Raw genomic sequence first — 13,830 nt, forward strand, 5'->3', positions numbered from 1 at the left:
ATATTGCCCAACCTCTTGAAAGACTGGGCTATTTTTGTTTAAAATCAAATTGTGAAACAATACTAAACTCTGTCAAAAAAGAAACGCAAACCCCGTATTTTAGAGACTTTAATCTTTAGTTTTAGGACGGCACAACTTTTTTCTTATTGAAGACAGAAGTCAGATATTTGGCAGAATAATAATCAAGATGGTCATGTTTAAAACTGTCTTTTCAAAAGTCATCTCACAGACACCAGTTGCTCACCAGGGGACGTCTTCCTCAGTATCCCGTATGACCACCACGAGCTGCAATCACTGCAGGGCATCTCCTTGGACAAGAACGGATAAGACGCCGGATTCTCTCCTGGGGAATGGCCCTCCACTCCTCCTGTAACGCAACGGCGAGCTGTTGAAGCGTCTGTGGCGGTGGCTGACGTTGACGCACGTGTCGATCCAGAGTATCCCACAGGTGTTCAATAGGGTTGAGGTCTGGTGATTTAGAGGGCCACGGCAAGACATTGACGTTGGAATCCTGCAGAAAGTTCATTGTTGCACGTGCAGTATGAGGCCTGGCGTTCCCCTGTTGAAAAAGCTGTGTCTGTCGGTCAATAATCGGGAGAAGGTGAGGCTGTAACACGTGGTTGATGTAACGTTGGGCAGTCAGGTTCCCTGGAACGATCACCAAGTCTGATTTCTGGTTGTACGAGATGGCTCCCCAAACCATAACACTGCCTCCGCCAAATCTGTCCACCTGCCGGACGCAGATGGGCGCAAAGCGTTCATGACGTCTCCTATACACACGCTGTCTTCCGTCGTGACGTGTCAAAAGAAAACGGGATTCATCAGAAAACCAGATGCGCCTCCAGTTTTGTAAAGTCCATATCCTTACGTTGTTGCACCACCTGAGTCGTAGGCGTCGATGTAAGGGGCGTAGTACAGGTCCAACAACTGGTCTACAGGCACGTAAACCCGCTTCTTTCAGACGGTTCCTAATCGTTTGAGCCGACACTCTCCTCAAACCTGGTATTTGTGTGGCAGTCACGGTTGGTAGGGCATGCCGATTACGCAGGTGAAGGACCCGGATGTACCGATCTTGAAGTGGGGTCGTGATTCTTGGCCTTCCACTTCTCGGGCGATCGTTGGTCGAATTAAAGTTGTTGTAACGGCTCCAAAGTCGGGATATCGTTGTTTTGTGAACATTTAGGTGTCATGCAATAGTACCAAAACTTTCTCCGGCTTGAAGACGACCAATGGCGATATTTCGGTCGGCAGCACTCAGTCGCGGCATTTTACCGACTGCCTTTCGTCGACGAATGAATGAATAAAATACGAAAGCACATGGGCTTTTATACACCCCCACACTATAACTGCCATTGACATGATTTGCATGTGAATGGTTCTGTGTGCGAAGTCAACAGGGTCAGTCCATGCGTTGTGTCGTAATAAGCAATAAAATACACTTAGGAGAGAAAAGGCAGTTGTTTGGATGGTAATCTTCATTAAAAACGTGTATAATTTCATTACATTTGGCTAAAATTTAGTTTGGAAGCAATAACTTTATTTTTGATATCCGAGGACAGGGGTTGCGTTTCTTTTTTGACAGAGTTTACCTGAAATCAAATTGTCAATAAGACAAAACCATTTGTAAGTTGGAAACTGTATCAATCTCGTTTAAAATCTCTTAGTTATCTTTTAGTAAGTATAATTTTGGCATAATTCGTATCTCATTGGTGTTATGCACTGTACAGAATACACTTCCTCTTTTAAATATGCCGACTTTAATATAATGCTCTTGAGAGAAATTTATTTAGGCAGTACGGTTTTCAAGACTAAGTTGTATTGAGTTTGTGTGTCAAATAATCTGTGAAATGCCTATACATGTATATATCAAATAATCTGTGAAATGCCCATAAATGTATATGTCAAATAATCTGTGAAATGCCTATACATGTATCTGTCAAATAATCTGCGAAATGCCTATACATATATATGTCAAATAATCTGTGAAATGCCCATAAATGTATATGTCAAATAATCTGTGAAATGCCTATACATGTATCTGTCAAATAATCTGCGAAATGCCTATACATGTATATGTCAAATAGTCTGCGAAATGCTTATACGTGTATACATCAAATAATCTGTGAAATGCTCACACATGTATACATCAAATAATCTTGGAAATGCTTACATATATTAAAAAATCTGTACAATGCTTGTATGTATGTTTGCTTACCTCCATTGTTGCCCTCGCCATCTTGATTCCGCATATTTCCACCGCTCCTGACGTTATCCTGTCACTGTTTTCGAGCCCAGCGGCTTTTTAACCACTCTGGCGTTTCGTGGATATTTCTTTGATCTGGTCTGTCTGGGACTGAAAAACTGAGCTGAACTGTGCGGCTAGGAACTATGTTTACACAAACATATTCCTAATACCAAACTGATTGGCATGCAGGTTGCATGTGTCAAATACAGTCCAGGTGAAATTCCTGCTTGTAGTTAACAGCTGCAATAGCGGCCACACCAGACAATCAGTCCTACCACGCAATTAGGCAATACAGATCCTGTGAAAACCTAATCAATTATAAGCCCTACCCATTTGGCTCATGCGGCCGTGTGAAACTCCGCGCATGAAACATTCATACGCCTTGGAGTGTTAATATTTATTTACTGACAACGTTGGCAACTGTTTGCAATCTGTTATGGAGATTTTCAATCTTCTAAAAACAATTTCACTCCAAGCTTTAAAACCCTTTTGGTGGCTTCCGTGGCTCAGTTGGTTAGCGCGCTGGCGCAGCGTAATGACCCAGGGGCCTCTCGCCACTGCGGTCGCTGTGAGTTCAAGTCCAGCTCATTGCTGGCATCCTCTCCGGTCGTACATGGGAAGGTTTGCAGCATCCCGAGTGTTCGAAACTACATCCTGATTCCTACGGTACAACATTACATTACACACTGTACGTGGTTTACCCGAACGATAATCGCATTTTGTTGTCATTGAAACATTCTTGAATACAGCGGAAAAATTCGGTCTGACTGTCACTGCATGACCAAGGGCTGTATGAGAAACATAGCTCCTTTACAGATAGGGTTTACGTGCTGCCTGTTAAGTTCAGAATGCGATAGAAAACAATGTCGCATTTGAAGATGATAGCCCGGGGCAAACCCACGACCATCCGCAGATTTGCTGGAGGACCTATCCACGTACGATTAGAGAGGAAGTCAGCATTAGCTGGACTTGATCTCACAGCGACCGCACTGGCGAGAGGCTCCTGTAATATCGTGCCGTGCTGGCGTTCTAACCTCTCGGCCACGGAGGCCCCAATTCATTTTATATGTGGTTCCAGTTTCGTCTCACTACAATGTGGGGTGAGGGGTGATAAATAAAACACTCAAACACAAATCAAATCGATGATTTCAGTTGGATACGATATGCAGAAGCACGTTTGTTCTTGTCATTCTTGTAAATGACTGAGAAAGTTTCTGTGGGCATTTTGCTCTGGGGTGATTGTAGCCTTCACATTTCTCAAAAGTTTTTCCAATGCCGGACAACATTCCTTTTCCAGATATCTTTTAATCCACAAAACTTGTAAGCGCGAAGCTTTCTGTGTACGTATTAATTATATTAATGAGTGTGAGTTGTGCCAGATGAAGCAATTTTGGCCTGGATGTATTATCCACAATGGCGATGACAATCCTACCTCTGATTAAATCACCTTCCAGAGCAACATAGTTGTAGATTTTGGTTCATGGACCCAAAGTAGCCGCATAACTGTCAATGTTTTAAGAAAATTCGTGAGCTATTTTGTGGTAAATTCCATCAGTGTCCAAATCCGAATGTCTCAAAGTTCTCAATAACAACAACACCATCGCTGGAATTCTCATCATCAGCAAATATCGGTCTATCAAAGATAATCAAAGCGTAAGGTTAAAAAAAGCAGTTGTTCTTTGATTAATTTCCTGACAAACAAACCAGCTGGCGATTTCACAATTCACCCTTATACTCATAAAACGCTTCTAGCCAATTTACAATTCAGATCTAAATTCGGCGCACACGGGATGTTTATATGTATGTAAATCACGCATGGAGGACTGTTAATAAAATTTTCCCGTAAACGTTTGCTGAAAAACGTGCAGTTAGCCTGCAACCGATTCAGTGAAGTTTCACTTTACTTGAGTGTATATACATTTACTTTTGTAATGTAAATCGTGGTAAACCGCTCATGAGTAAACCTATGCTGTTGCAATTACGTAAAGAGATACAGCCTAGATTTTAGTCCGCATTCGTGCTTGCCTCAGTAGGCCTATAGGCCTATATTTGCTTTAGGAAAGCAGAGACCAGACGTTTCTGTAACCACTAACCACAACGAATACCGTGGGTCTAACATTTCTGTCACCTTATTCCATTACTTTTCTTTGCGTTAGAACTGGCACAGTATCATCACGAGTAGGAAAATTGCAGACAGGTTGCATTATGTAGTCCACTTTCCGAATAAAGTCCGACATGCGTACACCACCCGTAGACCATGAATGCGGTTTCAAGTCGATAATAGCAATTTAACAAAAGTCTTATTGCGCAAAGAGTAAAACCGGAGCGGCGACAACAGTGTGATAACTGGCAAATGGTCACACGTAATCGGTGAAATGCGGCATCTTTCCAATTTTACTCACCTCATTTTGGTTTTATTCTAAGTTTGGTGTAATTGTTTAAATTGTAACAAATCTCACGCCTCCTAGCACTACGATTTAGCAGAATTAGGTAAAGTAAGCTGTGATCGTCTTTACTATACATCAGACGTCACCGATCTAGTGTGTACTGTGCATAACATACATCACATAGACAAACGTATACTGATAATAAGAATAATAATAATGATAAATGGGCTTAAAGGCTTAAGAAAGTGTTTGAGGTGGAACGTTTGAATAAAAATCGTCACACAACGTGAATTGAGGAAAGCAAAAAAAAATTCTCGTTTAATTTTACATAATTTCTAGGCGTCTTACCAGGTATTGTACGTAACACGTCAACCGAACAAAAAGCGTGAGATACCGACAACCATAAGGATATTTCCCAATACAAAAGTGAAGGGCAATTCTCATACATGCAAACATAACAAATTTACAAGGGTAGCTGTGTACATGTATGAGATACAGTCTTCTCTTTCGATTGTACATATACTGGTAGCACATTCACCGTGCTGTCGGAATTTTAAAAATTCAAACTTACTCAAACGTTTATGATGACGACATTTTTTCAGTGATGACGAAGTTTTTTTCTCAGATACTTCCAATCACAATAGCGATAATAAATAATAAGCCTCAGACTACCGGGTTGTTCCACTGACCTTACACACTTCCGACAGGCATCTGCTTAGATGAGATTGGCAGTTGGCGTTTAAATTGTTACCTTTTAAGTATGAACATGTAGTGTTAAAATAAAAACCATGCCGGGATAAACAGAGACTGGATAGCATCTGACTTTTTGCCAGTTGTTACTGATGATGACCTAAGCGTCTCCGAGGCGTCGTCCCTTTGCGTTGTTTTGATGTTATTGTTCGTTAATTATGGCTCAAAATTGACAAGAGGTTGAATTTATCCGCTTACTTTTGATCATTTGTCAATTATAACAGTTGCCTAGGCTCTTGGTTTACTCTTCCTGCCGTAGCCTGTTACAACGTATTCCTACATAAGCTCATATATTCTGCTGACGTCTCTCTGATGTGTTTTCATGTTATTGTTTGTTCAGTATGATAGCACTGTATTTTCTGTACAGAAAATATATATATTTTCTGTAGAATATATATTGCCAGGAATATATATATATATATATATATATATATATATATATATATATATATATATATATATATATATATATATATATATATATACATATATATATATATATATATATATATATATATATATATATATATATATATATATATATATATATATATATATATATATATATATATATATATATATATTCCTGGCAATATACACGCGCACACGCACACGGACATTCATATATAAATACATACATACTTATAAGCATAGAGAAATTAGTCTAAATGGCGACTCCATTCCATGGAATGATTTGCGCCAAGGCCATTCTTATCGACAATGGTCAATTCACAGAGAACTATTGTCGATATTGGTTTGGTTTAAACTCTGTTGATCCTCCATAAATAATCTCCACAGCTTTAAAAACTAAACCTGCATTTTTCTTTGGACATTGAAAGGCATAGTTCTCAGAGTATGGGTTAACATCTCCAGCGTCTAGAAGATCAGAAAACAATATTCGTCCCTGAGTAGTGTACCGCGGACATACGAACGCGGACAAAAACATGATGGAGGATATACTATATCTTAATAATAATGGAATCACCATAGTTAATTAGCAGCTTGCCGGTAACGAAGATCATCGCCCCACGTTAAGACGAAACCTGTCCCTCATCATGGCCATTGTGAGTGTAAACAATGTCGCCTCCCGAGTGTGGAGAATTCCGCATTTTCCACACCCAACATAGTTCAATTTGAAGCCTTCAACTACTGCAATATTTAGTCAAAAACCTACTCCATCTGTGTGGTCAAAACTCACTAGTTCACCTTTGTAAAATCTTAAACAGAGCCAAATGTTCCAAAATGACAACGAAAGCCATTGTTCAAATTACGGGGCGCAGTCGCCATTGAAGGATGGTTTCGTTTTAACTTGGAGTGTTGATCTTCGAGACCAGCAGGCTGATATAATGAATGAAGATGAATCCGCCGAAATTGTAGCGTGCATATTTGTGGAGATCTGTACGAAATCCGAATGTTAGCGTTATGGAGGGCCTCAGTGGAGGCCAGCGTTATGGAGAGATTAAACAAGACAGAGCCCAGGCGAAACCCATGATCATCCGCAGGTTGCCGAGCGACCTTCCCATACATGGTCGGAGAGGAAGTGAAGTCATTGAAATGTGATGCAGGATTTCTAGTAGATGTATGACATGTATGATATAAACCTAGTGAAAACATAGGCCCTTTTATCTGAAATACGAATTTGTTGCAGGCTGTGAACTCATACCGGTAACACTCATATTTAGCTACCACCTCCAATGCAGATTAATCTGGACGGCCTTACGTCTTAAACTTGTGTGGCTGATACTCTTTTCCGGCTTATAGCTTTATACACCAACACGGATTACTCTCCATGTCTGTTGCTCTGACAGGAAAATCTGATATCCTTATTTGCATATTATTATTCATTAACATGCAAATGTGAGCTGTGAATAAAATTGAAGAATGTGCTGCAAAGCCTGTTAAAGACTTTTATATCTGACTTCATTTAACTATAAAACTGAACATTTTTTATGTACGGCATAAAAAAACATTGCAGAATTAGTTAAAAAACAATTTAAGAAGATGTACCACATAAATTCGCTGCATGTGCAAAATATATGCATTTAACAAATGTATCAATATACACTGGGGAGCGTGAAAATCTACTTTACCTTACATGCAAGAAACTGGACGCGCCGGAAGAGATGGCAGGAGGGGCAAAACCTATTTGTAAGCCAATTTGCCATCTCTGGACAAGAGACCCACAGATGGTGAAATGAGAACGTGGTGTCAGAGTCTAAAAGAAGGTGACAAGTGCCTGAGGGTCTTGAATGTATGACAATTCAGGGCATGGATATTTGGCAGCTTACAGTTATAAGAAGGAGGCAGAAATGTGGTCTAGCCTGCAAAGACTGTGAATGTGTTCGCTGCCTATGCTGTTGCTTTTGCAGACAGAAATGAAATCGCATAGAGATTACACAGATAGTTAAATAAATCAGGAAGCAATTGTTTGTTTAAGTGATTTAGAAAGAAAACTTACATGTTCTTCCAAATGTGAATAGAATGTTGTTATTAAATTTTACTTGAATGCAACCTGAAAATGTCTTGTTTTTAACTGGCATGGGAGAATGTCTCCCTGTCTCTGCAGTTTTTATGAATACAGCTATAGTCTTTTCTTCACTCCAGATGGACTTTTTGTTTCAAGGTCATAATCATATGCAGGACAAGCCACATGCTGCCTTCCGGGAATCACAGACACCAATTCATCCTCCGAGTACTCCTTCACGAATTCGCTAACTTCACATTTAAAGCTAGGTTTCTCCTGAAGCTGGAGCTCACAAAAGTTGTCGCCGTTTCTCTCTGGTACGCCTTTTCTATTGCCGTTTCTAGAGACGTCACCACATTCCCACTCCTAGCTGTTTGAAAACTTCCCAGCGTGTGGGAACTAGGTGATTTTTCTATTGATCTAAGATAAGTCTGTGTCATTGTTTAGAAATTCAGTTTAGCCACATCTACTTTTGACAACATGAGCTGCACAATGGGGTGCCATAGTCAAGCATGATTTTCTCAGTGTACAATAAAATATCAAACAATTTAACCATTAACAAGTACAGTTCAGTGGTATTATCTCTGAACAGTTTATCTAGTATTTTTCAGAAGTATAAGCATAAGAGTTTAGACTTGAAAGTCATATTTTAGTTATATTTTACTTCAGGTTTGTTAAGGGTTTTATTTCGACAGAACGTTTAGTCATTTCAAAAAATAAATAAACTTAGACAAATTTGGTGAATTTTATATACTTTAAATAATTTGTATATATATAAAAAGTCAAAAAGTAATCCAAAGGATTAAAATAATTTATATTTTACCACTATTTCAGCTTTCCGATCTTCAATCATCGCATCAAATACCATTGGCAAATTGTCCACAGTTTTCCGTGTTGAGAGAACATGTAGACATATGCCGAGGTAGTTAAAACACTGAAACAGCTGAAACAGATGTGTCAATAAAAAGGTGTTAACCAAAAGATGCATTCTCTTCAGTAAAATGCTCAATAAGATTAACCTTTTTTGTTTTCTTTCCAAATGAACTTACCTGTAATGTCTTCGAGGAACATAAAAGCATCTAGGGGAATCACACTGCCACAAAATGAAACAGAAAAAAAAGGAAAAAAATTTTACTTCTCATGTGTAGTATTTTAATAGTCATAATTCAACACCATGTAGAGAGGCTACAAAGTTGTACTTTTTTACTGTTTTTATGGTCATTTTAGTTCAGATAAAAAAGATTTATTCAGGTCAATATTTCAGAAATCATACAAAAATTAAATCGCCTTTAAATTAGTTTTATGTATATATATACGCTCACGTTTAACGTCACACTTAACAATTTTCAGGGGGCCTCCGTGGCTCATTTGGTTAGCGCGCTAGCACAGCGTAATGACCCAGGAGTCTCTCACCAATGCGGTCGATGTGAGTTCAAGTCCAGCTCATGCTTGCTTCCTCTCTGGTCGTATGTGGGAAGATGTGTCAGCAACCTGCGGATGGTCGTGGGTTTCCCACTGGCTGTGCCTGGTTTCCGCCCACCATAATGCTGGCCGCCGTCGTATAAGTGAAATATTCTTGAGCACGGCGTAAAACACCAATCAAAAAAAAAAAAAAAAAAAAAAAACAATTTTCAGTCATATGGCGATGAGGAGTCCTTGGCATTTGTGTATACTGTGTCTTGTGATAGGTGAGTCCATGCTGCCAAAGTACCGTTACCACTGCCAAAGACTATAGACATGACACCCCACCCAATCACATTATGCTGACAATGGGCCGACCAGTCTGTTCCTCTGCTCTAACCTCTCAGTGCTGGGCGCCAAGCGAGGAAGCAGAATATGACCAGACCCACAATCGACCGCGTTCTCCAGACCTCAAAGCGAACGCTCTACAACTACACAACAGTGGTAGTTCAGTTGATTTTAGGGAGAAAGCAAGACAGAAAAAAAACTATAGCATGTTCACCACAATTATGAAATAAAACAATACTAGTAATAAACAATGATGGTGATATTAATAAACAAACTTACTCTTTAATCAATGATGTCACCGTTTCTTTACTACATGCTCCACAAACAGCATAAAAACAAAATCAGTAGGCTGCTGGAAAATCTGGAATAACCTGATTGCAGCTGAAATTCTGGATGTTCTCAACAATCACATTCTGCTGAGGTGTTCTTCTGCATTGGCCAAAACTAGAAACTTCTCTTTTGACCAAAGTGTGGACAGCTGCCTCAAGATCCCTAGGGGCTTTACCACTGTTCCTATACAGTGTCAAGCTTTTGGAATTGGTTCCCAGTAGCCGATCCCTTGGATTTACAAAATTTTGTTCTCTGTAATCAAACGAAAAAATAACAGTGGCGTACAATTCTTGCTATGCGCATTTCATATACTTATAATTAAGCTGTCTTTTTATTTTCTAACTGGCTTTTTTTATTCTATCTAAGTTAAATATTTTGTTAACACTCAAGTCAGACTCAGGGCTAATGTAGATCTCAGTATTATGCAGGTCAAACTAACAGGGCTTTAATCTAGATTTAAGTCTAAATGATCGATAAGCTGAGCTTAAATGTTGTCATAATTATAGAGGCTCCGTGTTACAGTTTTCCAATACAGCTATCGTTGTGAAAATGTTTACTATTTAAAATGTTGTGTGTATATAACATTAATAGTTTAATGTTTCCATTACATTAATAGTGTTAATAGTTTCCATTAACACACTAAGTTTGTTTAGAATATACGATTTCATGTTAGATGAGATTAATTCAAGTCGTATCTATTCTATTTCGCCTTTTCTTGGTGTCTGTGTGTCGCTGAAAAGAGTGGGCTGCTCGCCATATCAACTTTTTTTTTTCATTGTAAGGGCTCTTTGCCATCGTCGACAACATAATGGTGGTTTTTCTTTTTAACTCAACATATCCCCAACATTCCATCTTTTCCAGAAATGTGCATTCTGAGGACTTGCCAACTGTTGCTTTCAATAGCATATGGTAGAAGTCTGGACAATAAATCGTTCTGCATGTCGCCTGTACACTTCTGTGATGCTTGCCACATACTTTGGCAAAATACTACCTAGGTCTCCGCGCACTGTAATGCCTGTGGTACCCAATTTAGAACGGAACGGACGCCGAACATCGCCCACCTTTATTACTACGAACTTAATGTGACAGCTCGAACAAACTGTGGTGTCCGTCATTCTGTCTCATAGTCTTCAGTCCATTCCAAATTCGCGCCTCTGCAGTCAAATAGTTTTCTGTATGTCAGAACTGACAGCCAGCTGATCAAAACATACTCACGTCATAAAAGGTCAACCAATAGCACGTGCACGGGAAGCAACAACCCGGTTTATTAGGTCACGATGTCGACCCGACATTGAGCAGAAGTCATAACTGTGTATTATCTCCAATTTACCGGCCTTAAAGGCTACAGAATGTGGCACAAATTAGCAGAGGAACTGAGAATATCTTGGTGAAGATATTTTGTTGCAGTTTTACTCGATAGATGCATGCATTGGTTTACTTTGCTCGGATTTCGTGGAACAGAGTTTCTACGCGCTAAGCTGTTTTTAAACACCAGTTTTTTAACCTGGAAATCTCCTCGGCTGTGATCTACACCTAACCCCATGTTAAAAGATCACAGCCGAGATCCTTGGCTACAACAAGTACCATTTAAAAAGTCTTTGGTATCACCCGACCCAGGTTTTATCTCCAAACTCTAACCATTAGTTTACCGAAGCGGTCGTCTTGATGTCGAATCCAAGCTTATAGAGTTGAACATAGTGAATTCGAAAGAGTATCTTAACAGCCTTTTCTTGGTAATAATATGGACGTTCAAGATGTCAGTTTGTAGAGCTTGTTGTGTTGCATGTCACTAAAGAAAGAAAATTTTGGTAGCGAATATGACTGATCTTACAGATAGCTGAATAAAGGCGATTGGTTAAAAGAAACAGATTATAGTAGCTTTTGAGTAATGAACCTAAGCCTTAACCTACCTCAGAAAATCTTTACCCGAAAACGGACTCATGCATTCATAAAATATGGAATCCACATGTACCATAATGCAAAGTTAAATAAAACATCAATTATACTATTTCTGACGGCTTTAATTAGCGAAGCTATGAGTGTTCTTGGCACGACGGCGTTCGTCAATGTAGGCATTGCCACTATATAAATACCCTGATCTGTCAAATATCAGTAGGTGTAGTACAAACCCTTTCATAAGGGGAGTTTCGAGTTTGAACTCTTTTATCGCTAAAGGTAAAAAATGTGTACTGTATTGTCGTCCGATCTGTTTGACTTTTCGGCGCTGCTCAGAATGCTGCAACCTCCCGTTTGACGTCGGTGTCAGCTCAACGTCTGCCTATACGTCACACAGGCAAAGTTGTGGGAGTAGGCATGGCGTTCGTGGCAACTGGAAGCTGGTTTATGGAGTCCTTTGTCAAGCCGTTTTTCCCGATCACCTTGAGGGATTCTCCCTTACTGTATTCATAATTCAGGCCGTCTTTTTTTGGGATGTGCTTTTTCACTTATAGACCAGATAGTAATAAAGAGGTGGACCTCATCTGTTCTGAGATAGACCTCGGGGAAACGTTGCCGCTAAAACCAGGTATGATCCGGTCAGTGACCAGTCAAACCAGGTCGGATGCCGGAAAAAATCCATGAAGTGAGCAGAAATTCCCAGCGGTAGGTGGCCTTTAAGACATCTCTGCAACAGATTTACAAAAGATCCGTGTTGGCACAGAAAACATTCGGTCGGATTCACAGGAGTTTTCGGCAAATAAACCAAAGAAAGGGGCAGATGTTGACAGTTTTGGTGGAAATCCCCTCAACGTACAAGACAGTATACGGCATGAGTCACGTGAATGTTGCGAGAGTCACGCTCATCACACTTTGCCGGACCCTGCAGAGAATAATGCAAGCGACATGATCAGATCTAAATATTTTCACCTGACGTTTCGACCGTCCGCTGTCACATACAGCTTGCTGTACATTTACGTGAACAATATCACTTCTATAGCTCTGAGTTTGGTTTGAATTTTGACAAATTGCTTACAGGCTCACTGTTCACAGTCACAGGCGTAATTCTTGTCATCACCACACTCAATAACGCCAGCATTTATATCGTGACGTTTTTCGTTGGCATTGGGATTTCCGTAGGCTTGACCATACCTGCCACAGTGATGGCCGTTCGCTTCGGCCAGCGTTTAATTCCTTACATAATGGAATTTATGTTTTGTGCTATCGATTTCTCCTGCTTTTTTCTTCAGTTAATCATTAAAGTTCTTTACGACGGAAATTTAACTCCTGCTGGCGGTTTCTGTTATGGGCCAAGTTGCTACTTATGGTCTTCCGTAGTTCTACTGATAGTCTTAGTCATTTCAAGTGTTGTTCATCTAATAATTGGTTTACTGTATAACGCTTCAGTTTTACTGTGCTTACGAGAGGTCTGACTGATTCGCTCGAGATATAATGATGACTCAGTTAGATAGAGCGTACTTCTCGATTCATGAGGTAGATATTCCATATGTTCATAATACATTGGTTACTACCCATTTCAAGGATTTACCTACGGTACTGAGACAAGACTCGTGTATAGATGGGCACCATTGGCGCAGTGATTTCCCACAAAATTTGGAGATAATTATTGACAGAGGATTATCAGATATTTAATAAGGGTTTTCAGATTCCTGGAGCCTAAATTTCTTCCAATGGTATAAAAATCAAGCACTTACCTGTGTCTGAATTAATCAAAAACATCCAGTCATTAGCTAATGAATATTAGGTTATTCAACATGGCGGCACCCACGAAAGACAGCAAGAAAAGAGTTCGAAGAAGTAATCACGTATGCCATGGCAAGCGGTGGCGTTTTCGTAAAGTTGAAGTCAAAGCACGTCACTGCTCTTCGTCTGACAAATAAGGGTGAAGGTGTTATTGCAGTCTAATCAACAGCGTATGGCAAAAGTCCCGTATAACAGATATTGCCTCG

The sequence above is a fragment of the Liolophura sinensis genome, chromosome 12 (assembly GCF_032854445.1).
Source record: "Liolophura sinensis isolate JHLJ2023 chromosome 12, CUHK_Ljap_v2, whole genome shotgun sequence".
In the NCBI taxonomy this organism is placed as follows: domain Eukaryota; kingdom Metazoa; phylum Mollusca; class Polyplacophora; order Chitonida; family Chitonidae; genus Liolophura; species Liolophura sinensis.